Consider the following 23,166-nt stretch of genomic DNA (forward strand, 5'->3'; position numbering starts at 1 on the left):
CTCCTCCCTTCTTCCACTCACGCAAACTCTTGCGTTTAAACTTCAAAGGTTTTTATTTCGCCCGCGTCCTCATCGATGCACGATTCTTGCAGATGTGTTAAGATAATAGAAGACATCTGCTTGCGGTCTCTGGACGTCGTTACGCGAACATAGAAGGTCAGTGAACAGACTATCTGTAATTAATTATTTTTTGTTATAACAACTGCTGATGAGATGCTATTGATGACCGATAATTCCTTTGAACCTTCTCCTATGAAGCTTAGCTGTAAAGCCAACAAGAAATGATTTTTATGTTAGATTGGCGTCGGAAGGTAACTCTTCCCAAAAGATACCCTCGCGGTAGTTTTAGGAGCCGAGAGACACTTGATTGTCAATATGACAGTCGGGTGTGACAGTCGTTAAAGTTAGCTAACTTTTAGTGTCAGTTAATTATGTCTTTGAGAACTGGTGCTTACTGGAGACAAAGCGATTCAGCATACTCACACAGAGCTAGATTTTTGGTGTTATTTTGAAAACTTCCGACGACGAGCACTCTTGCGATATATTTATGGCGGCTTAATCACTTGATTCTATATTTTGGTACGTTTTTCTGACATGTGGCAATCGGAACGAAAATGTGTTTGACCTTGTGGCTTGTTTTTTTTTTTTTTTTTTTTTATTTTCTCAAACAGACCAGCTTAATTTGGCACGGAAAAAATGGTGCTTTATGTTAGGGAACAAAACGGACATACATTTATAGAGAGCCGTAAGTACGTTACGTTACTATCACAGTAGCTTCTGGTGGTCTTGAGTAAAGTGATTATTTTCTTACAGCGACTATCCAGGTAGTACTTTTTTTCAGTGAATGAATTAAAGCATGGGTAACTACTGACGATAAACTGTAATAATGGTATTAATTCTTAATATTAGTAATCGGCTTTAACTGGGGCTTTTCAGCGACGCGTCACAGGTGTAACTAGCAGACTTTGAAGTGAAAAAGGTAACACGTATTCAAAGATTTTATTGATTGTTTTGTGAGGCAATCACACTTTTCAGCCATGAAATGAAGTCCGTTTGCCGTGATTATCATTCGATGTAGGCCATTTTGACTCACTTAATAGACAGTAATCAAACATTTTGCGAAAGGGTAAAATGTTTTTGCAACTTGAAATGAGAATCCTTCAATCCTTTATGGTTCGCAAGCGTAACCCTAACTGCCAGCCAGGTGTGACCAGCAAAGCGTGTGCGTTAGCGGGGCAAACCACGAAAGGGGAGCTAAAGCAGAAATTCGAAGGTATATTTAATTTTCAATCTTGCGGATTCATTGTTGGCAGTGAGAAGTTTGAGTAAACCAGACACATACCAAGAAATAATAACACACCAACTGCTTTCTTTATTACTTTACGGCTAAGAAACTACTTTTTTACAGCGGTTATTCCTAAGTTGCTTGGATTTGTACGGCATTAAGAAAGCCACCGAATGGAAACGGCAACGACAACGAGCAAATGCCCTGAGTGTTTGTTGCATCCTTAGTTGTTCTCTGCAAAATTATAGCTGGTGAAATCATTCAACAAATCTCTGAGGGTTTTTCGGGATTCCAGAGCAACGACGGCAAGTTTAACGCGGTTGCTTTACATATTCAGCCGAGGGCAGCTCTTAAGTCAGATAAGTACGCTGAACAGTTCTAAAAAAAATTCGATTTGTTAGCAGAACGGCATTTACAAGTGACAAATGTCGTCCTTGACGTTGCCATGGTAGTTGCTTGAAAACTTGTTTCATCGACTAATATGACGTGAAGTCAATTCGTTAAAACAACAGCTTTTAGTTTCGTAACCATTGATAAACAAAACAAAACAAAAATGATTACATATGTAATGTAGGCTATTGTTCTAGATCTAAACTTTTTAAATGGGATATATTTCATACATTAGATTTGCTAGCGCTGATTAGCGGAAAGCTACTTATAAGCCACCTAAAAGCTTCGTGAACACAGTATCACTCAGTTTCATGTCACAATCTGTTTCCCGGTGGTCTTCGGTTATAAAGTGCTTAATTCCTAAGACCTGAAGTTTGGCCATGCTACATATTTTATCCGAAGCGATCCTTTCGATATTAGCAGTTCCAGATATTGACGATTTCATTAACTTGATTTTATGTTTATGTTTTGGGGTTTGTTTGTTTGTTTGTTTGCTTTTTGTTTTGATAGCAAATGTCTAACCAACAAAAACTGTATATTCAGAAGCAAAGGGATCATCGCGAAACTAAAACTAAAAAGAAAAAACAACAACCAAAACAATCAGGAAGAAACAACAAACGAAAAAAAGTGCCAAGAATTAAGATCAGTCTGTATAGGCTGGAACTAAGCAATTGTAATTTAACCGTAGTCTCACGGCACGGTTTGTTTTTCGAGGCCAATTTTCACTTTTAATGTTAGGCTACTTTGCTTCGCTCCTTACGGTACTCCCTAAAGAAAGGGATACATCCCACGATTTTCTTCTTAAAAGAAGAGAACTTGGTGAGAAGTCAGTTAGAAACGGATTACTGTAGGAAATACACTTGTCTACTAGAGCGGTTTTGGACAGTATTTTTCTGTTACTGAGTGTCAGAGATGTAGCGAAATCCAACAGAAGTCGCTGGTAATTGTGACATAAAACAAAAGTAAATTCAATAATGTAGTAAAGCGAATTAATGTTGCTATTCTACAGACCACACTGTCTGAGACTCTTAATCAGCGAATGTTAGAGCTATCTCAGGTCAAGTTTCGGCGTCGTTCCAAGCCATCTAGATGCTACAGACCACCCCTGCATCCTCCCAATGGCTACAGTGGTGATTTCCCCATCCATCATGACGACAGTTAAGTAGCGACGACTCTCCTCCTCCACAGTGGACATGATTCATCCAGATACGGCCAGAACCAGGGCCGAATGTTGCCCAGTAAGTTACCGAAGCTGCACCGGTAAATCCCAGCTGGCGACACACCACATGCGCTTCTCTCATATCCCAGTAGTGATCACACACCGTTCCCCACTGTCCGTAGACGTACACTTCAACACGACCAAAGTGAAGACCTCCGTCCGCCAGACGAACGACAGAAGATCCATAAGAGCACCTCACACTGGCATCTCGGCTGTGAGTGCAGTCATGGTTGCCCCATCCACGGTGTCTGCATTCATGCAAATGGGCCTCACTTCCTGAGCATGCCACGTCATCCATCCAAATTGGACCAGTTCCTTGACCATGGGTGGCACTGCTGTATGCTCGTAGAGCGCGAGTAAAGCCAAGTTGCCTGCAAAAGACGTTAGCATCATTCATATCCCATCCGTCATCACAGATTGTACCCACTTACCATCGTAGAAGATTTCAACTCTTCCCTCAGGTGACGGTATTGGGGAACTGTTGTTTATACGGATGGATCCTCCTGTAATGACTAATCATAAGAGACAAAAATAGACCGGATTTTCATTTGAGTGTCGTAAACCCAAAACCACAGAAATCACCCTAGTCAGTCAGAAATTACACCAAGATTCAGGTAAACCAATCAGAAAAGGGACCAGATGTATCCAGTTGACTCAAAGCGCGGTAAACTGTGAGCGAGTTAGTATTGGCTCTTTTTAAACTTCTGACTGGACTGACAAAAAAGGCGCGACTTTAATTTTTGGGCCAATCGCTTAGCGTGGAGCTGAGATGTAAGGCGAAGAAAGATTTCAATAACCTTATGAAAACCGGTTTAAGTGAATGATGAAAACAATATGAGGTTGAGTACAACGATGCTCAAATGATCAAAATGAACAAACACGTACGTAAGCTCAAATCTTAATTTTGTCTCGCGTACCAAATAGATGAAAGCCTTTATTCTCTAAGACAATACGAAAGTGTTCCAAAGTTAAAACACAAATGTGTTTCTTTTTGTGCGCGTGTACAATTATCGATCATAATTATTGAAAAAAATAGACGCGGTACACTAATAATCATAAAAGTGCTTAGTTTTTTAAAACATTTTTTTTCCCAGTAAACGCATCTTACCTCGGTAATTTGCACGAAATCCCTTGTACTGTTTATTTTGGGCGGCATCGGTTGTAAATCTCACATAAAGGTTGTTTGATGAGCTGATGAGCGGAAGAGGTCGCTTGGACCCACTAAATCGTCCAATCACCGGAGAGGAGAGTGATGTGCCATCATATACAGTTACGTAATCGTCATATAACTCGGTGTCAAAACGATCAAAGGTGAGTTCCACCCATGCATTTGAAGTTATATTCCACTGACAATCCATTCGGTTTTCGTACCACTCTCCACGCTTATTTGACTGTATAAAACCATCTACTGTAGTTAGCTCAACCGTCTTATTTGTACAGGTGCTGGTAGAGTTCACCACAGGTGCTTTTAAATTGATGACAAATAAGAACACTTTACTTCAAATAGTTACTATATATCTTCAAACTCCGTTGTTTATAGTTTCACAATCACTTACAATCGCTTGTATTGTATGCACAAAGAAAAATAAAGAGGAAGACATGATATATGATATTCATATAAAAAGGCTTAGAACAGTTCAGATAGCAATTTTGCATTCCGAAAAAACCCGTCATTATAATCTCAAGATTTAAACACACTGTCTCTGAAACAGCTATTACTTCAATCTCCCGCAAGGTGAGAAAATTACATGAGTTCCTGCATGGCTTGTTCTATTTAGGTTTCCAATTTTTTAAGCGAATGGAACTGGCCAAAACGTTATTTTCTTCGTTTGGACATAAATTTCGTTGAACAAACAATTTTATCATCCCCCTCCATTTTTTTGTTTGTTGTTCTTCCTGATTATGACGATGACGATAATGATAATGATTTTACCAATGTAATATAATTGCCTCGGGCACTCACCACCACAATATTGCTGGCCGTCGCCTCCGTAGCCTGTGTTACATCTGCAATCGTAGTAGCCAGGAATATTCACACACTGGGCTAATTTGTGGCACGAATATAGACTCAGCTTGCACTCGTCTATATCTGTTTCGATAGAGAATTTAAAAAAAGTTCCTCATTGTGCTAAAATAATACGTTTGCTACAAATAACAAAGGAAAATGTATAATTAGATTGATTAGGAATGCCAACGACTTCCATATGATGTCAATTCATAACTGAAGTTAAAGCGAACGACCGTAATTCCGAAATTAAATAAATAAGTAAAATAAATAGGAATTTGCTGGGGCGCATCCCATGGAGAAACTGTTGGTCCACTGTTTTCAGATCGAACAGGATTTTAGAAGTGTGGTTTTCCCGCTAAGAGAAGACAATGTAAAAAAAAATGTCATTCTCAGCCGGGTTTTACAGCATTTCTGTTTCTAAGAAAACTGTCGTCCTAATTGGGATAACAAGAGCTGTGATAGAATTTAATAATTTTGGCTTGACATTATTTATTACGCAATTCCCCAGCTTTTTAAGTGATTTCTATACTACTTAACCGTTCATAAAAATCATTTTCTTATAAATGAATGAATGAATGAATGAATGCTTTATTTAACGTGGACATACGCTTAGTTTGAGAGCTAGTTTACAGGTATTCCACCTAATAACTAATGAGAACCTAACAACTAAACAACGCTAATATGACAATTCATCAGGTAAAAATCACAAATTAAATACTGATTAAAACTATTCAAAACTATCATTACAATATTACCGCCGCAGTCAAAATACTATTAAAACTAATGTCACAAATTTACTAATCCCCGAAATTTAGCGATCTAATTCTGTTTACTATTTCATTGGTGCCTACTTTTACTCTTATCACGATAATTTGATAGTTCATTCCATTTCTTGGCTGCAAAATATCTCCATGACTTTAGTCCATATTTGGTATTGTTAACTTTAGGTAAAGATAAAACATATTCTTGCCGCCTCAGATTGTACTTAAATGAGCGTAAATAAGATTCCTAATGTGAGGAAAGCTGTACGAACCCGAACAGTTGCCAGCTGCATTCCGCCGATATCCACCATCACATTGACACATGTAAGAACCATCATTGTTCACACAAGACGAACCTTGTGGACAGTTGTAGCCGAAGTGTTTGCATTCATCGTAATCTGTAGTGAAAAGAAAAATACTGGTACTTATTTCCTTTTATGTATTAGAGATGAAAAAGGGGGTTATTTGAAGTGTTAGAAGTCATCACCATAGTAAACAAACGCGGCAATGTTGAAAGAGGCATTTGTGATGAGAATTTGTTCAGTCTGCACTTTCGTGCAATAGTGGTTAATTGGGTACACGGCAGTTATCATCGCTTCCAACTTATTATCTCATCTAATGGACTCAATTGAAAACTCGCTAATCAATCCTCGTTTTTGAAATAAAACCATCTCTCCTTAAGGACGCTTCAAGATGAAGGTGGCTCATCATATCTTCTTCAGCATCACTGACACCTCTTCCCAGAAAACAACGAAGACAATTGTAAGAAAACAAGAAAGGTATTTTAAACTTACCTTTCTTACAAGTAAATCTGTGACAGTCCGTGCAATTGACATCATTCCATTCGTAGTCATGATTTTGAAGAAAACCCAGAGTATGCACACAATCCTGATTGGCAAAATTATTTGGTTGATATTTTGCCCAGTGATGGAAGTCAGTATTTGTTCCGTCGGTCCATACAAACTTTCCTTCTGTGTTGATATCAGACAGGCCCAACCAAGACTTTTCTCCTCCGTGCAAACTTTGAACGAACACATTCTCTTCTTGGCTGTGGATACTGGGAAGATTAGCTCCTTGTATGGCGCATGCTCCCTGACTGAGGCTCCATGAACTGCAGGGAGCTACTTTTCTGTAGCAATATCCCCTGAAGTAGAACCAGTCTTTTTCGCAAATGTCTGTTTTATAAGACAAAAATTCATGATTAGTTTAGGTCATAAATGAATATATTCATCATTTTTCAATAAGCTCCATGAGTGCCACATGACCTAAATGAAACAGCCTCATTCCTTTTCGCAAAAAAAAATAGCAAATAAATAAATAAATAAATAAATTAAAAAAGGATAAAAAGGAGTAAACTCCTTAATTCATCACCGTTTGGTAGTTCAGTCGTTCATTATATTCATTCATTGATTTATTGAGTCACAATATATTTCGCATTTTGAAAATATAGATTTTCTCGCTTTTTCAGTTGCTCTTAAAACAACAATTTATGTAAAACGAGCTTCGCCTTTTTGTACGCTACTTCAAATAAGTCAATTTAAGCACCAACAGGTGCATATTCCCACAGGAACTTTAACATGTGGGAACGATATGGGCGCTTACCTGATAGCACTGCATATGACACTGTGATGGGATCGAAACGTTTAACAAAGAGTTCTTTGGCACAAATGCGAAATCCATATTTGGTGATAAACTTGAAAAAAGAGAAAACAAACAATAAGAATTCTGATGCACAAGTTGTAATAAATGATTGCCGCTTAGTTATGTAGTGCCCTCATCTAAACAATCTGACAAAATGGAGGGGCATGTTTCATCCAAACCGTTGTTTTCTTAATGCTAGTGGTGCTTTCATCAGTCATTTAAGTCAAAATTATTGTCCAGAGACTCGACCTTGGAAAAATATTAAACTTGTTATTGTATTAATCTGCAATCTTGGAAATATCTGGGATTTTTTTCTTCAGGTATATTCAGCGCTTTCTTGTACCTCAATCCAGCTTACGATTCCGTTACACTCTGCGGCTGAGTTTGCACCACTGGTAGAATGTTTGGCTGTTACCAGCACCGTTGGGGGCTTGGAGTATGTCCAACCAAACTTTAAATCCTGTTTATCATTTTAAAAAAAGGACAGAAAATTAATTAATCCATCCTTAATGAAAGCCACTCTCGCCTACCTCCCCAACTCCAAGTTTAACCAATATATGATGCTTACCTTGCAAAAGGCGTAGTTGTACCTCTGTGAAGGTGAAACGTCGTTTGGAAAGTCGACCTCTTGGTGTTCTTTAAACAATGGCCGATGAAGATTTTCGAAGGCCAGCCAGTTCTGCAACAATACAAGTACAAGTCAATGAAAAAGGCTTACCATGTGTGGAAGTAAATATTGAATGATGCTTCTACAGTACCGTTTCTCGGAAGAGTTAGTACTAAATGACTGACTGACTGACTGACTGACTGACTGACTGAATCAATGAATCAATGAATCAATGAATCAATGAATCAATGAATCAATGAATCAATGAATCAATGAATCAATGAATCAATGAATCAATGAATCAATGAATCAATGAATCAATGAATCAATGAATCAATGAATCAATGAATCAATGAATCAATGAATCAATGAATCAATGAATCAATGAATCAATGAATCAATGAATCAATGAATCAATGAATCAATGAATCAATGAATCAATGAATCAATGAATCAATGAATCAATGAATCAATGAATCAATGAATCAATGAATCAATGAATCAATGAATCAATGAATCAATGAATCAATGAATCAATGAATCAATGAATCAATGAATCAATGAATCAATGAATCAATGAATCAATGAATGATGAGACCAGACCAGACTAAGTTAAAGTATTGCATTACATGACAATGAATTATGTCAAATTTTAATAACACATACCACTGAGATATCGTCATGAACTCCAGCAAAGTTTTGTAGTTCCCGGAGACAGATCTTAAAGGAACTCGCTGACACGTCTTCGAGCCACACACTGGTAGCATCGTGCATTAGACTTGACCTGTAGTGTTCAGCTGTTACTAATACCGTCGGTGACCTGGAAAACTTTCCCTAAGAAAAAGAAAAGAAAACAAAGTAGGTTGACTAGTCATAGAAACATTGGCTTCTTGGACTAGGAAATCACTTCAGAGTTGGAAACGCTGCGTTTGAATGTTTTCAATATATTTCAGAAAGCTAACAACCAAAACAGGCCAGTTACCTTAGAAAAGGCGACCGTTTGACAGCTAGTTCCAGTCCACCATCTAGAGAACGTTTCCTCCCCTGATATTCCTCCAGGGGGTGCACCTTGGTAGGCGACCCAGTCAATTGTGGCAAAGCTATCTGAGGGGTAGTCATTCCTGCCAGCTCGAGTAACACAGGCTGTAAACTGAGTGCTGTTAACACTTTCAACCCAAGGTGTGGCGGCCTCGTGCACCACGCTCGCATCAGAGTAATTAAAATGATTCACAGAGAGCTGCACGTATATCTTCTTCAGAGGATAAAATATAAAAGGATCAAATTTGATAACTTCGCACTGATCTTCTGCCCAAGAGGGAGTGTTTTTGAAATTGTGTCTTCCTCTCTGAACTGGAAAACCTACGAGGGAACAGAACGGAATAGCAAAAAAATACTGCATATGCTTCCACATGTACATTCAATTTATAATTCGAGTCTCCCTGTTAACCATGCAGTCAGTTCTTCTGTCTATCCATTCTTCCCGCTGTAGATTGCACTTAATTTGTGTAAACAATAGTTCAAGTAAACAATAGAGTTAAACACTTCTTCTACTAAAATTATAGTTACACTATTCCATGAACTAAACAAGCTTCCAAACACATAACAAGAAAACAAAATAGTTCCCATTACCTGTGCAGCTTCCAGGATGGTACTTGGTGTAATTTGCACGTCGTGTACATATGTCTTTTTGCAGCAAACACAGGTTATCAAAAGTGAGGCCGTTAGAGCCGCATACTTGCTCTTCGTATGACGGGCAATTTTCTTCACAAATGCAGTCATGCATGGTAGGAGTATAGGCTTTGCAGAAACTGTGGTATGTGCAGATAATATCCCTACATGGATCAAGGTCTGAAAATACAGAAGAAATAAAATAATTAGCTCAAGGGATTACGGTTCTTTCATACACTAGGAAAGGATTGACGACATGAATGAGTACAACGATGAATGGATGCACAATTTGTTTTTCCTTTTGGTTGCTGTTGTTGGTGCCTTAAAAAAAAAAAAAAGAAAGAAAAAATTTATATAGAGCTATATATTGGATCAAAACAGAACAGAACTGTGTCTTTGTTCCTGTCGCCAGGTGGGAGGTGCTAAACTGATCAATGCTGACTTGTAGAAACATCTAATATAATGATGTAAAAGAATGCTGAATAGATTAACCTCGGGATGGACAAAAATAGTGTTAGGTTTTCTGAAAGAACAAGAAACAAAAACAAAACAAAACAAAAAAGGTTTTCTGACGTATGCGGAGAGATTACAGATTGTGGTAATATGACAACAGTGCTATGTATTCAGTGGCGGATCTAAGGGAAGGGCCCGGGTGCCCCTCTCCCCTTAACTTGGGTAGGAACTGAGAAGAAATCACAGAAGGAAGAAAAGCCGGCATGAGAAGCAAAATACCCCCCCCCCCCCTGCCCCTTAGTTCAAGGTCTGGATCCACCACTGGTATTATTTAAGTTTCTACACATCAACATCCGTTGGTATGGGGCGAGGGTGGTTCAGATATAATAACACGGGGTGAGGGTGGTTCAGATAATAACACTTTTTACTCCAAGAAGGAAAATGCACGTTTCCGTAGTTACCTCCGATTACCAGAAAGTTGACGATAACATCCGTTCTCTGGCCATTGTACCCCGCGCTGTCCTTGATGCAAACTCGGCTGTGGGTTTTGTTCACTACCTGCGAAGGAACAAAACAATTTTTAAAAGATACAGCAGAGACGCCAGAATGATGTTTGGACAAATATGAATATGCGTGGGGGAAAATGAGATTTCATATTCCATCAGTATTTAGGAACAAACCATGCAACTATCTACAATATTGTATAAAAGTTGAAACTTCAATGAGGTGTTAATCTAGTTGTCCGTGACATACGTTAAAATGGTTTTCTACTGTTTCTTTAAGTGTATGAAGAAACTGTACCTCCAGCCAATTTGCTAGAGGACCTTTGTGAGAGCAAGCTATGTTGGCACTGTTACTGTCTCCATTGAGGACTGTTGCAAGTACCACGGGCGGCTTAAAAAATGGCTCTTTAAACTTGATAGTCTACAAAAGAAGTAGAAATTTACGATTAAGATGTGTTCTGATTCTGCCTGATGTATACCCAGATGTCTCAGAATGTAAATAAGGCTTGTTGTTGTATTCATTATTAAAAGCATATGGAAATGAAATGGACAACTAATTACAAACATAAAGCGATTGTGCTCCGCCATTTGCAAAAGAAACTGGTGCCATAAATTCACGTTGAGGCTTCTGAAACATTGAAGATCTTTCCAGTAGTAAAGGCTGTATATATTGTGATTACCTGGAACTATAATTTTATCTTCTTCTTAAACGATAATTATTATCTGTAATGTTATCGACTTGTCGCCTTTTTATAGCTTTGTTAGTCCACTCTAATTTTCAACATGAACTCCAAAGTTATTGATATTAAACAAAATACACTTACCATACACAAAGCATAATTATTTTCTGCAGCTGGTACCTCGCTCTTGAGAAACACAAGCTTATGTGACTCTTTAGCTGCCCACGAGGATGAATAATTCTCGTACGCCAACCAGTTCTAAGGATTAAATTAAGATAAAGACCTTACCTCAATAACGTCTCTGAAATTTCTCGCATATGATTAGTTGAAAAATCAAATGAAATGGGTCTTAACGCGCAAGTTCCTATTCAATGAACATTAGTAATGAAATCATTTTCATGAATTAATCACTTACCACTACAATTTTGTTGTGCCCGCCATCTAATGCCCTTGACTCTTGCAAGCAAACCTCAAACTGGCTCATGGTAACATTTTCCATCCAAACATGCATGGCATCCTGTTTTTGTTTTTTGGTTCCATGCTGGACAGTGACCTGAACTGTAGGAATCGTCGAAAAGGCCTAATGGGTGAAATGAAAAATTATGCATCTAAATACAATATGAAAACCAGTTAGCACTTGTTCTCCTGGAAACAGCTTGATAATCAACAAAGTTTAAGTAGTAACCTTGCAGGGAATGGAAATGAATTGCCAGAAATATTTAACCGAACCGTCATTGGCGAAATTAACAATTGCATTCGTAACAAGGTGCTGTTAGGAAATTGCTCCCATTGTCCTAGTTTGGGATATTCGTGTCGAGCATATCTTCGATGCCTGAGAAAACTTGACAATATGATGTAAAAAATGATGAGTGGTCTCAATATCACAAATGCGTCGAAGTCCAATAAAAACAAGAAAGCTAAGGTATTCTATTTTGCCCAAACCGATGCGGCCTTTACAATTTTGGCAACCCTTTAATTTTAGTTTGGATACATGCAGTCAGACGAAAACAACTCTTTTTCTTTACGAAGCAGCCAAGTTTTTTTACTCTTACCTTGGGAAAAATCACTTTTTTGCATTGCGTTCCAGTCGTAAATAAGCTAAAACTAGCCGATCCATCGTAAACTCCTGATTGGGAACCTTGGAAAGCAAACCAATCGATGCTGGTGTTACCTCCGTTACCTTGGCCACCTAGCACCAGACAGGCCTTGAAACCGCTTGTTGTCACGTCTTCCACCCAAATAAAAGACGTATCGTGGACTTTCGACGGAATTTCTCCGTGATTGGCTGAGATATACACTCGCACAGGTGATCCTTTGGTAAAACTCTTGCTGAAGGACACATCTTCGCAATAGAGGCCACTGTTTCCCTTCTGTGGAATATGAACTTTACCCCACTGGGCACCTGAGAAACAGTTTAAAAAAACGGGATTTAATCAGTCAAACCAATGGGAAATCATTTATGAAATTAGACTGATCTTCATTGTGGCGATTAAAAGTTCAAGCTTCAAATTAAACTGCGTTTGATTTCGCAGAAAAATTGCGCTACATTTACTTCGGGGTGTCAAAATATGTCTTCATCATAATCCGCTCAAAAACAATTGTGATCGAATGGTTAACATCTAAGCGGTCTAAGCCGTTCAGAACAGCAAGTAAAATAAAATTAATAAAACTTAGATCACCTGAATTTCACTCGGAACAAAGAAAAACATGGGATATCAAAGTCACAGCTTAAAATTCTTTTGACTGGGGCAAAGGTTTGATTTGAGGAAAGCGTAAGCGAGTTTTATTTCTCTAAGCAAGAGCCATGCAGTATACTCGAAAGCATCTCACACAGTTTAACGTAGGTATGTGCAACAATTGCTTCAGGATGTACAATAACGGGCAAGTGAGCAAAGAAATGCGACTGATGTCACTTTCGCGCAAGGTCGTGCATCAACTCATGATCTGTCTCATGCTTATTTTCCTTTTGTGCTGACAAGTGATTTAAATCTGGCATGTTACACAGTGCGACAGGGTAGATGACCTCAAATCAGTCATTTCTTGTCTCGCGGAAATCGGAATGATCTCCACTGTGCTGAGTAAATTTACTTGTGAACTGGCTATCAAGATGGTTTAGGATACCTGTGTCCTGTTGTGAGTTGAAATCTTCAACTTCAAATTCAAAGGATATTCAGTCAAGGAAAGGAGATTTCCTCTGTTGGCAAAATTTGTGACTAATCGTTAATCCTTTTTGCAACATTTGAATTCATTCACCAAATTACTTACTTCCACGGAAAGTAGTACAGAAAAATGAAAACTTTCTTGCAATTGGGTGGCCTAGAAAAGAGCTCCTCTTGACTAAACTAACTCATGATCCTGGGAACGCATAAGCTCAATCGCTTCTTAGCGCTTTTCTTTATGGCTTATCTTGCTCTCATTCACTGACAAAACAAATCGCCCCTCAATGTGTCGAGGGCAAAAATAGAGAGACTTTCTTGTTTTAAAATCAGTGAGGTCTCCAGTTTTCCCCAATTTTCATTCAAAATAAAAGGGACTCAGGGTTTGATTACTAAATCAAATATTCGCTTATCGTTGGATTCACCGTAAACTTCAGCGAATCGAAGGTACTTGAGGTTACTTAGCCATTACATTGTTATAGTGAGAGTCCATAATTGTGCAAGATAAAGGATTTACGTTGGCAATAAGGCCCTCGCGTTTATCCAACATTTTGAAAGAGTTAAGTGAATGGAATATAAGGTTTTATATGAAATGTATACGTGGTAGTCAAGATATTTCTGATAGAGGGCGCCCTAAAACCCCAAACTGATAAATTATTCAGAATCCTTCTTCACTCTACTTTGTATTCCAAACTTTTGACGCACGAACTTTTCGCGATCGAGCAATAGGTGTGGCTTTCAAATACCAATGCAATTGCAATTTGCAAGTCAGAAACTCTAAATAACTGAGTTAAAATTTAAAACATTAGCCCTCTTATTTGCCATAGAAATCAATAAAATAATATAAATAAGTTGTATTGTTATCAGTTCGGTACAAATTCACTTAGTATCCGACGACTCTGGGGGTGTGTTCTGTCTCGGAAAAAAATGCCACAGTATTTTGTAGATTCTGCTGACAATCCCACGGAGGAAATGGAAAATTTATTTTGAAAATCTGCTGCCATACGAAATTCTTACACGGTTTGGTTACTTCCCGATTATTTTCAATAAATGTGTGATGAATTGAATTGTATGATGAGTTCCGTTAAATTAATTAAACAGCAGTTTCCACCATTTCATGATCAAGGCATGTGCGCTGATAGTCTTTCTGAGCACCGCACTAACTAGACTTATATTAAGCTTCAAGGCATCAGTATAGGTAATTCGGTTATGGAAATGTACTGTGGAATGCACGAATTTGAGCCAAGGGAGGATCTTCTGGAAGTTGTCAGAAGGTTCTCATTTGCTACTTCATAGCATTGCATTGTGTCCTAAGTCTAGGATCCTCTCAGCCGCCGGAATGAGTATGAGATAAAGTATGTATATTTCGTTTCTTTATGGTTAATAGCGAAGTCCCGCATTTCGGTGTAAAAGCTCACTCATAAAATAAATTGCATCTGAGTGTGACACGGACCAAAAATGAAAAGCGAGTCCTCCTTATTTTGAAATGTAGTCTGTAGCTTTCCCCAATTTCGTTCGAAACGAAAGCGGCTAAAGTTTTGATTACTAAATCAATTGTTTCAACATGAACATCAGCGAAGCAAGAGTACTTGGCATTTGAGGCAAGGAAACTTGAAGTTTCCAACTGAAGAAGAAACAGACCAAAGTTTAAATTTTTTTAGGCTGTTTCATTTTGAGTTTCTTCAGTCAAGAATGTTGTTGTTGGACGAGGTGTTTTACAGTATTTAAGATTGTGTTGATAATATTGTGTCAGAGCGTGTTTTTGGAAATACAGCGTTTCAAGTGTTTCAGCGTAAGTCAGACGCACAAAGACAATGAACTATTGACAAAGTAAATAGTCACCGATAATCTTTAAATCAACTTTGACAGTAATAGTAATAAAAAAAAGTAATAATAATAAAAAAGAAAGATAAAAATAGACGCATTTCGAATTTAGCATGAATATCAGATGAGCTTCTCTCGATTCGATTACTGAGATTCTTTTTTTGTCTGTTTGTTCAGTTTATTCGTTTGTGGCAAATAAACTGCTGTATATATTTTTTAATTTGGTTGTTAGAATGTGTTCCGTAAGGGAGGAGCGAGTGTTAAGCTGGAGGCGGATCTTCTGCAAATTCTCAGAAGTTTAAATCGTCTACTTTTTAGTGCCTGTTACTCTTAATTCCAGAGACAGGGTCAGCCTGGGTTTTAGATATACTAGGTATACAGGGATGTGGGGGTTAATTCCAGTATACGGTATCTTTAACGCTGAAATATGTTTAGTTCGTTTTACATCTCTGTTAACGCTTGTAAAAAGTTTAGGTTTCTTTTCACCGAACGACTATTTAGCATATTTGGGAATAACTTCTTCGTATAGCGCACATTTTTTTTTTCTAATTTATTCACTTTTTTGACGGGTAATTTAATTCAATGCATATCATACGGTTGACCTCTCCGCCTTCGCCAATTACTTCCCACAACACTGTTGGAATGTCTTCCAGCTTAAACTCATAATGTTCGCAAACACAAGCTGATGTCATCTTGTGTCAATGTTTCTGAGCTAATCAGAAGCCTTCTCGTCAAAGCTAGTCCAGCATAATGGCACGTCTCTTGTGGATGCGTTACAAAATCAAGGAGACGCCTACTAACGTGATTTGTGAATTCTGGTCAGGTCAAATAAGTTAATTGTTCAAGATAAAACCTGTCTCAGAACAAAATACTCAGCTCTGAATTCTTATACAACTTTGATGTAAGGCGACTAAAACAGCTTGCAAAAAGTCAAACGGTTAAAGTATTGTTTTCGATTGTGCCATTTCAAGTGATTTGCCTTGGCATGAAGAAAAAGGTTTTTCAGAGAGTCACTAAGCGGTTAACAGTTATTTTGGTTACCGGAAACAATTTTACTTTTTGCTAAAGAAAATAATGTATACCCTGGTACATGTAGAAGAAAATCATTGCACAAAAGAATTAAGATAAATAAATGCATCTAGATCAACAGAGCAGCTGTTGCCATAGTGCCACGAAATTCTTAAAAACAACGAACATTTATTTTATCGCTGTTTTACAGCCTTAGTAATGACAACATAGTTCAAATGATCCGTGGTTTCATTTTGTTTGATAATGTCGCACAAGAAGACGAAACATGTTACCAAAGAGTTCACGACAATTTGACAATCTAGTTCAATGTAGTTTTCCGTTGAAGAGTGGAAGCACAATCCAATGGAGGAGATGCGATTATGTTCAGTGAATAGATTCGCTTGAACAAAGAGAGGAAAATAGTTATGCAAAAACTCACTGGAATAGCTTTGAAAGGGCCTTCAGACGTCAGGGAAATATAAGTAGTGCACAGAAGAGTCCACGTAAGTTGTTCTCATTGAATGTGTTTTCCATATTCGGACTGTTATAAACGATCGTTACATTCACGATGCAAACCCTTATATTTGCACAGTGTAACACAACTGAGTGTAATTCATTGACATGTTCACTGCTCCCAAAGGGATTGGCAGACCTCTGAAAACATCTACCAAATGAGGATCGCTAAACTAATCATTCTAACAGGTAACCTGTGAAAACTCATGTTCGATTTACAATCGTATAAATTCCATCATTAGTCATCCGACAGACGAAACACGCCTCGCTGAACGGGAATCATTTTCATATGGATATTTGGTGAAAATTCACCCGGGCTTAAACCTCAACCTCCCTCAGTTACAGGCGTCTTCCAGTGAAAACCAACTCACCCACGCTGAAACTCAGCTTCGCTTTTACAGTCGTCTAAATCTGGCTAAAGAAACTCGCCGACCCTGAAACCCCTGCCTCGCTTTCACAAGCTACTAAATTCCAGTGAAAACTGACTCACTCACGCTAAAACCACAGCCTCGCTTTTAGTAAAAACGGTGAAATTTTCCCTCCCTGAAACCTCAACCTCGCTTTTACAAGCACCTATATCCATATCCCTGTGGAACGCCACCCATGCTATATAACCTCAGTTTCGCTTTTACAAGGGTCTAAATCCCGGTGAAAACTCAACCTCATGCTGAAAGCTCAGCCTTGCTTTTAGTTCAGGTGAAAAATCATCCACGATGAAAACTCAGTCTCGACATACAGGAATTAAAGTTTATAGCCTTCGTGTTACCGCAGCCACACCCCAAGGAAAAATGCGAGGCTCATTGACGTCCCTTAAAAGACTCAACCTGGCGAGAGGTTCCCTAATTCCGTGGGATGCCTGTGGCAGGCCACGGTGAGGTTTGCCCAGCGTTCCTTTTCATCGTCGACGCAAATCGACAAAAATGACAATAAATCAATCAATCAATCAATCAATCAATTAATCAATAACCTTTATTTATGCTCGAAACGTCACTGCTGGAGCTATTTTGGAAGCGTGATGACCTAAGTTTGACAGGAGTAATATTACTGTAATTTTACTCGGATCACTCGCTTTCTAGATTCTAGATCGACCATAGCAACGTGTTCAGTAAAAGAACAGAAGGTGAGACATTTCAGAAGGTCGTTTTGTTGCATTAGCCTTAATTGTTCGTTGTTTCGACTTTGTGTATTGAATTGAACTGTGAAAATTGCATAGAGCTCGCTGATCATCGTTCGGTGTGTCGCATCGAACCATGCAACGAGTCCACTTTCACTCGGTCTACGTGCCAAATGAACCAACGAGTTCAGCAATTTGAACCTGCGTGTCTAACGCTTAGTCCAAACAAAAAGTTTAAAGCAACTTTGACACACGATATTCATTGAATCAGTGTATTCACAACTCAAGGCGTCCATAACGGAAACAACATCGAGACTAGCCATTTCAAAAATTGCCTCAAATATTTGTTGGTTTGCAATTGAATATATTTTAAGCGTCGAGAGTTTTTACTCTATCGACACTTTCACAGTTCAATCCATGAGTCGACAATTATGCTATGTGTATGTTTAAGACTTTGTGCATTCTTGCTGACATTGAGCTTTCCTGTTTACCAGAAGAGACAGTGTAAATAGTGTTTGCGAGAAGGCTTATTCCAGTCCGCGATGCTTATTTTATTTTCAATGTTCCCCAGTTGATATTTATAGATACAAAGGGAAATATTTAATTTTTTAAAGGAAGAATTCCTCATACTCCTCATGGAAGCTTTAATCTTTAATAAACAAACACATATTATCAGTTGGAATATACCACTTCGTACCAAAGAAACAAATAATGTCACCGCTAGAGGCGAACTGCCACAACCGGGCACAAACTACCGAAGTCAGCATTTCATAACCTATTGCTTAACTTACCCAGGAAAGTGTTCTTGTCCAGTAGACTGTTTTCTTGAACTTAACTATGCAATCTTTAAAGATTTTGTGAGACATGTTAAACGAAGCGAATGTTTTTGAAGTCCTACTTGAGGCATGTTTTGAGTTAGCAAATTTATATTCTTCAGAAATTGATATGGCAGCCATTCGAGAACCAGTGTAATCTTATTTAAGGCAACATCGCAACTCATTTGCTACTATGTCTGATCATGCTGTCTTTAGTGAGATATTTACCTTGAATACAGTTCTGTGTGATGGTGCAAGATTACAATATTTAGAGAGGAAGCCACATCAGCCCTACCCGGTTTTCATGCGGGTCCTTTATCCTAGTCAAATTGGAATTTGGAGATGTTGGTTTTTGTAAAGGGTGGAAAACTGGAGAACCCGACGCGGAGAAAAACCCTCGGAGTAAGGAGAGAACCAAACAACAAACTCAACCCACATATGGCCCGGGACGGAATCGAATTCGGGCCACATTGGTGAGAGGCGGCCGCTCCCACCACTGCTCCATCCCTGGCCCTGCTTCCCAAAAACTATACGAAAAAAATATATATATATATTCTGTAGTATCTTCTCTCTTTCGGTTGTTTATTTACCTTTAGTAACATTTATACACTGCAGTTGTGTAATTTAATTTTGACTCAGTTTATGTCTCTTTAATCTAAGGACGATAAATGTATTGTTACTCTCCTCACCAAATAACTTCTTTTTATGAAATTTGCTTAGAAGATAATAACAGTGCCTATGACTTATTTTGCTATATTTTTAATCATTTTTTAAAATAAATTTGTTTTCTTTCTTTACCCTCACGACTAGATCAACACATCGCTGGAATAACTCCGGAGAAAAGAAGTGTTTCCATAGTGCAGTCCTTGCATTATCTCGCTTTTTTTTTTTTTTTTTTTTTTTTTTTCCAGATTTGTTACTAAAATCGAAGAAAATTCTGTCTGACTAAACTAGTTTATTTTACATGTACATGTTCCTTATTCTAAGTCAGAATTCCTCTGTTACGGACAAGAACTGAGAGAGGTGAAAAGTAAATGGTGTACCAAAATGACAGCAAATTTGACTTAATTTCGATTTCGAAAATTAATTTTAAAATTGCATTTAGTGAGAATCAATTTTATTTTCGCAGAAGTCCTTTGGGCGATTGTAAATAAAACCAAATTGAGGTAGATCTGTCCTTGTAAAGTCTTGTTTACTTTTGGGAAGCACACCTGCTAAATGAGCTTCATATCACTCCCCACTGTTTTCGGAAACGAGCGATGTAATAATCTGCGCCCTTTGTCGTGCATGTAACATGTTGAAGCTGGAGTCCTTTTAATTAACTCTTTGTTTTAATATCGTCGCAGAAAATGTCGGGCAAAGTTATTACTTCCATAGATACAATTTCTGTAATAAACAGTTAATAACTCATCAGTACCTCTCATCGCAGGAGATTGCACTACGGATAATACCTAGTAATTAACACAAAGTTGATTTACTGTCAGAATTGAACACTTACTCAAGCTATTTGTTTACTGAAAGGCTTTAACAGTAAACGCTGTTAACAGATTTTTTCGCGCCGACTATCGCTACAGACTTAGTCTGTATAGCCAGTCCACTTTAGGCAAGCGTGGGTACTTAAAAAGGCGGCCCTCAACTTGTCTATATAACATGACCTCTTTTGTTGCTAAAATTCTCGTTATTGACTTCTTCTCGCGTGGAAATAGTACAGGCGAGGGCTAATAACTCCAACTTATGAAACTTTCCCTAATCTCGTATAGCGAGCATTTTCTTTGATAAAGGCAGGAACAACATCTTGTCTTTTTTTGCTTCTTCATTCTTCTGATATCCTGGAATCCGAACGAAACTGAACGTCCTCAAGGCATGTGAAAATTTACTTGGTTACCGCAACTTGTTACTTTTGAAGCATCGATACCATGCCGGAGATTACTAGCCCTCGCGCTATTAGTGGAATAGGTCACGTGAATTAAGAAGGAGCTTAATAACTTCTTAATCACAGATACCATCATAACAGACAGAGAGGGAATACAGAAACTGTTAAAAAATTTCGATAGACAAACGTTTTTAAATGTGTTCCTCAACCTTCCCAGTTTACAAAATACATTTTGTGACGTTATAGAAAAGGCGATGTCACGTGATACCAACAAACACTTTCGTTTGATGAACATAGTCAAATGTACATCATACTAGATCGTTCGAATGGTAGAGTTAGTTTTACTGATCACCCAACACTTTCCAAATTAATGGTTCCGAACAAGGAAGATTAAAATCGAGGATAGCAGTGATAACTGATACAGACTGTAAATTGTTTGCGCATTTCTTTCCAACTCGTCCTCAAGTAAAACGTTAAGACAAAAGAGGCGCTACTTCTTTTCTTCAAGAGAAAAAAAGAAATTTATCTTACCTCCGACACCACTGAGCATCAGGCAACAAACCAGCAGAAACACGTTATCCCTTGCAGAGAACATTTTGGCTCGATGTTCACTCCTAAGTGATCACTATCCCTTGGAGTGAATAATCTAACGTGGAGCGGTTAAACCTGGTATATTTATAGTTGTAGAAATACGATAGCAGGATATCAAACACCTGCCACTGAACACTGCGTGTGCTCGTACAAGGAAATCATATTGCTTAGTGTTTCAGCGAAAAAAAAAACAAACTAAATACATGTACCGGACTTTTTCGAGGTCAAAGAGCGACTCTGCAATAACAAACATAGCTAAAACGACAAATTAGTTGCGTACTAACTAAACGTTAACAATCAACAATGCAGAAACCAGCCTTGCTTCGTTGGAAACAGCAATGTTTGAGATTTTACTTAATATGTTAATATATGAAAAAAAAGACCGCTAGACTTTTGAACGCATCTAGCTACCAGTAAGGATGAGATAATAACCTGTTGTTTTATGGGTACACAACGGTCTTTAAAAAAAAAATAAAAGCGCTTCTGCGTGCAAACTGCAGAAGAACATGATCGTTACTTCCTTGAAGATCTTTCAATAGTTGGATACAGAAACTATGCAAACCAAACACGTACAAAATCTTTCTAGACTGTTAAACGTATCTATAACGATGCGATAGCAACCCGTTCCTTATATGTGCGCGCGCAAGCGTCTGAGAGGAAATAGCGCTTCAGCTTCAAGAGAACACGATCAAATATCCGTAGCAGATTCTTGATTAATTAGACAGAACAGCTGTGCAAAAAAATAACGTAGACTATCTTTTTTTTCTTTAAATTACAGGTTAGAAATAGCACTGTTTAATATTGTTATCAGTTTAATACAGAAATAAGACTCATAACTGTCGAATGTATTTATAAGAGTGCGATAGCAACCTGTTCCTTATGCGCGCGCGTATAAGGATCTATATATCGGAAAGTAAAAGCGCTTCAGGGTCGCTTCTGCTCACAACCGACAGAAGAAAGTGATCAATACTTCATGAAAGATCTTTAGACAATTAGATAGAACATCTGTCTAATCGTCAAACACGAAGGCTAGCAGTCAAACAGAAACACGAAGAAAATCTTTTTTCTTTTCTGTAAATAACCTGTTAAAAATAGCACGGTTTGATATTTTCAATACATTCAGTTTCGTATAAATCTACTAGGTTCTATAATTATATCGCAAACGCTGTTTTGCTTTGGCTACTTTACTCACCATCCATTCTGTTGCAACAAGAGAGGATGATCGTGCGCTTGTCAACAAAATGACAGTTACTCCTTTGCTTTTTAGAAGTGTCTGCGAAAAGGATTTAGATAATTCATCAGTTAACTAGTAGATTTATACTGAAACAATTAGATTACTCGCTCTCGATTGGTATGGTTGATAGTTGATCCGAGCTGCTCCTCATCAACTATCACGTGATGGAAATCTCGAGCTAATTGTTAAATAGAAAGACGGCTGCTAGATCGTTGAACGTATCTATCTATAACGATACGATACCATAACAACATGTTCCTTAAGTGCGCACGCAAGGTTTTATTAGGAAGAAAACAGCGCTTCAGCTCAGAAGGAACATGCTCAATTAGGAGTGGCGAATGGTAAATGCGAGACTGCGAGACGACGAGATTAGCGTTTTTCTTTGCGAGCCCGAGACCTTTTGAATTCTTCAATTGCGAGGTCGAGACTTTAAGTGTTTTAAATGCGAACTCAAGACGTTCAAGTTCTAAGATGTCGTGATGTCATTTAACTTTATAAATAAAAAATAAACAAATCGGTACTTAACGACTTTCTTAGCCTTGATCGAGATTGCGAGACAACTTTGTGAGAAAAATTGAGACTGCGAGACGCACATAACCGCTAAAAAACGAGACTGCGAGACCCGCGAATTTCCGCGAAAATTTTGCGAAATCATGGGTTTTTAAAGAACCATTCGCCACCCCTTCAATTCTCCCTGGCGGATCGTTGAAAGTATCTGTCTATAGCCATACGATACGATAGCAGCATGTTCCTTAAGTGCGCACGCAAGATTCTACAAGGAAGAAAACAGCGCTTCAGCTCGAAAAGAACATACTCTATTCTC

The 23,166-nt window shown here is 38.2% G+C and overlaps 1 pseudogene across 1 annotated transcript; it reads right to left on the reverse strand.

Moving 5' to 3' along the window:
- Positions 1-1,349: 1,349 nt before the first annotated feature.
- On the reverse strand, positions 1,350-21,171 carry LOC110048270 (scavenger receptor cysteine-rich type 1 protein M130 pseudogene; annotated as a pseudogene). Its single transcript, XR_016201629.1, has 17 exons — positions 21,050-21,171; positions 12,268-12,617; positions 11,631-11,795; positions 11,360-11,473; positions 10,834-10,956; positions 10,494-10,590; positions 9,541-9,759; positions 8,894-9,270; positions 8,578-8,745; positions 7,873-7,983; positions 7,648-7,764; positions 7,266-7,356; positions 6,458-6,838; positions 5,936-6,061; positions 4,858-4,983; positions 4,003-4,359; positions 1,350-3,406 (listed from the first exon to the last, which is right to left on the reverse strand). The product of XR_016201629.1 is annotated as a scavenger receptor cysteine-rich type 1 protein M130 pseudogene (transcript).
- Positions 21,172-23,166: the final 1,995 nt, after the last annotated feature.

This window comes from Orbicella faveolata, unplaced genomic scaffold, assembly GCF_042242905.1.
Source record: "Orbicella faveolata isolate gen_17 unplaced genomic scaffold, um_ofav_v1 contig_34, whole genome shotgun sequence".
Classification (NCBI taxonomy): Eukaryota; Metazoa; Cnidaria; class Anthozoa; order Scleractinia; family Merulinidae; genus Orbicella; species Orbicella faveolata.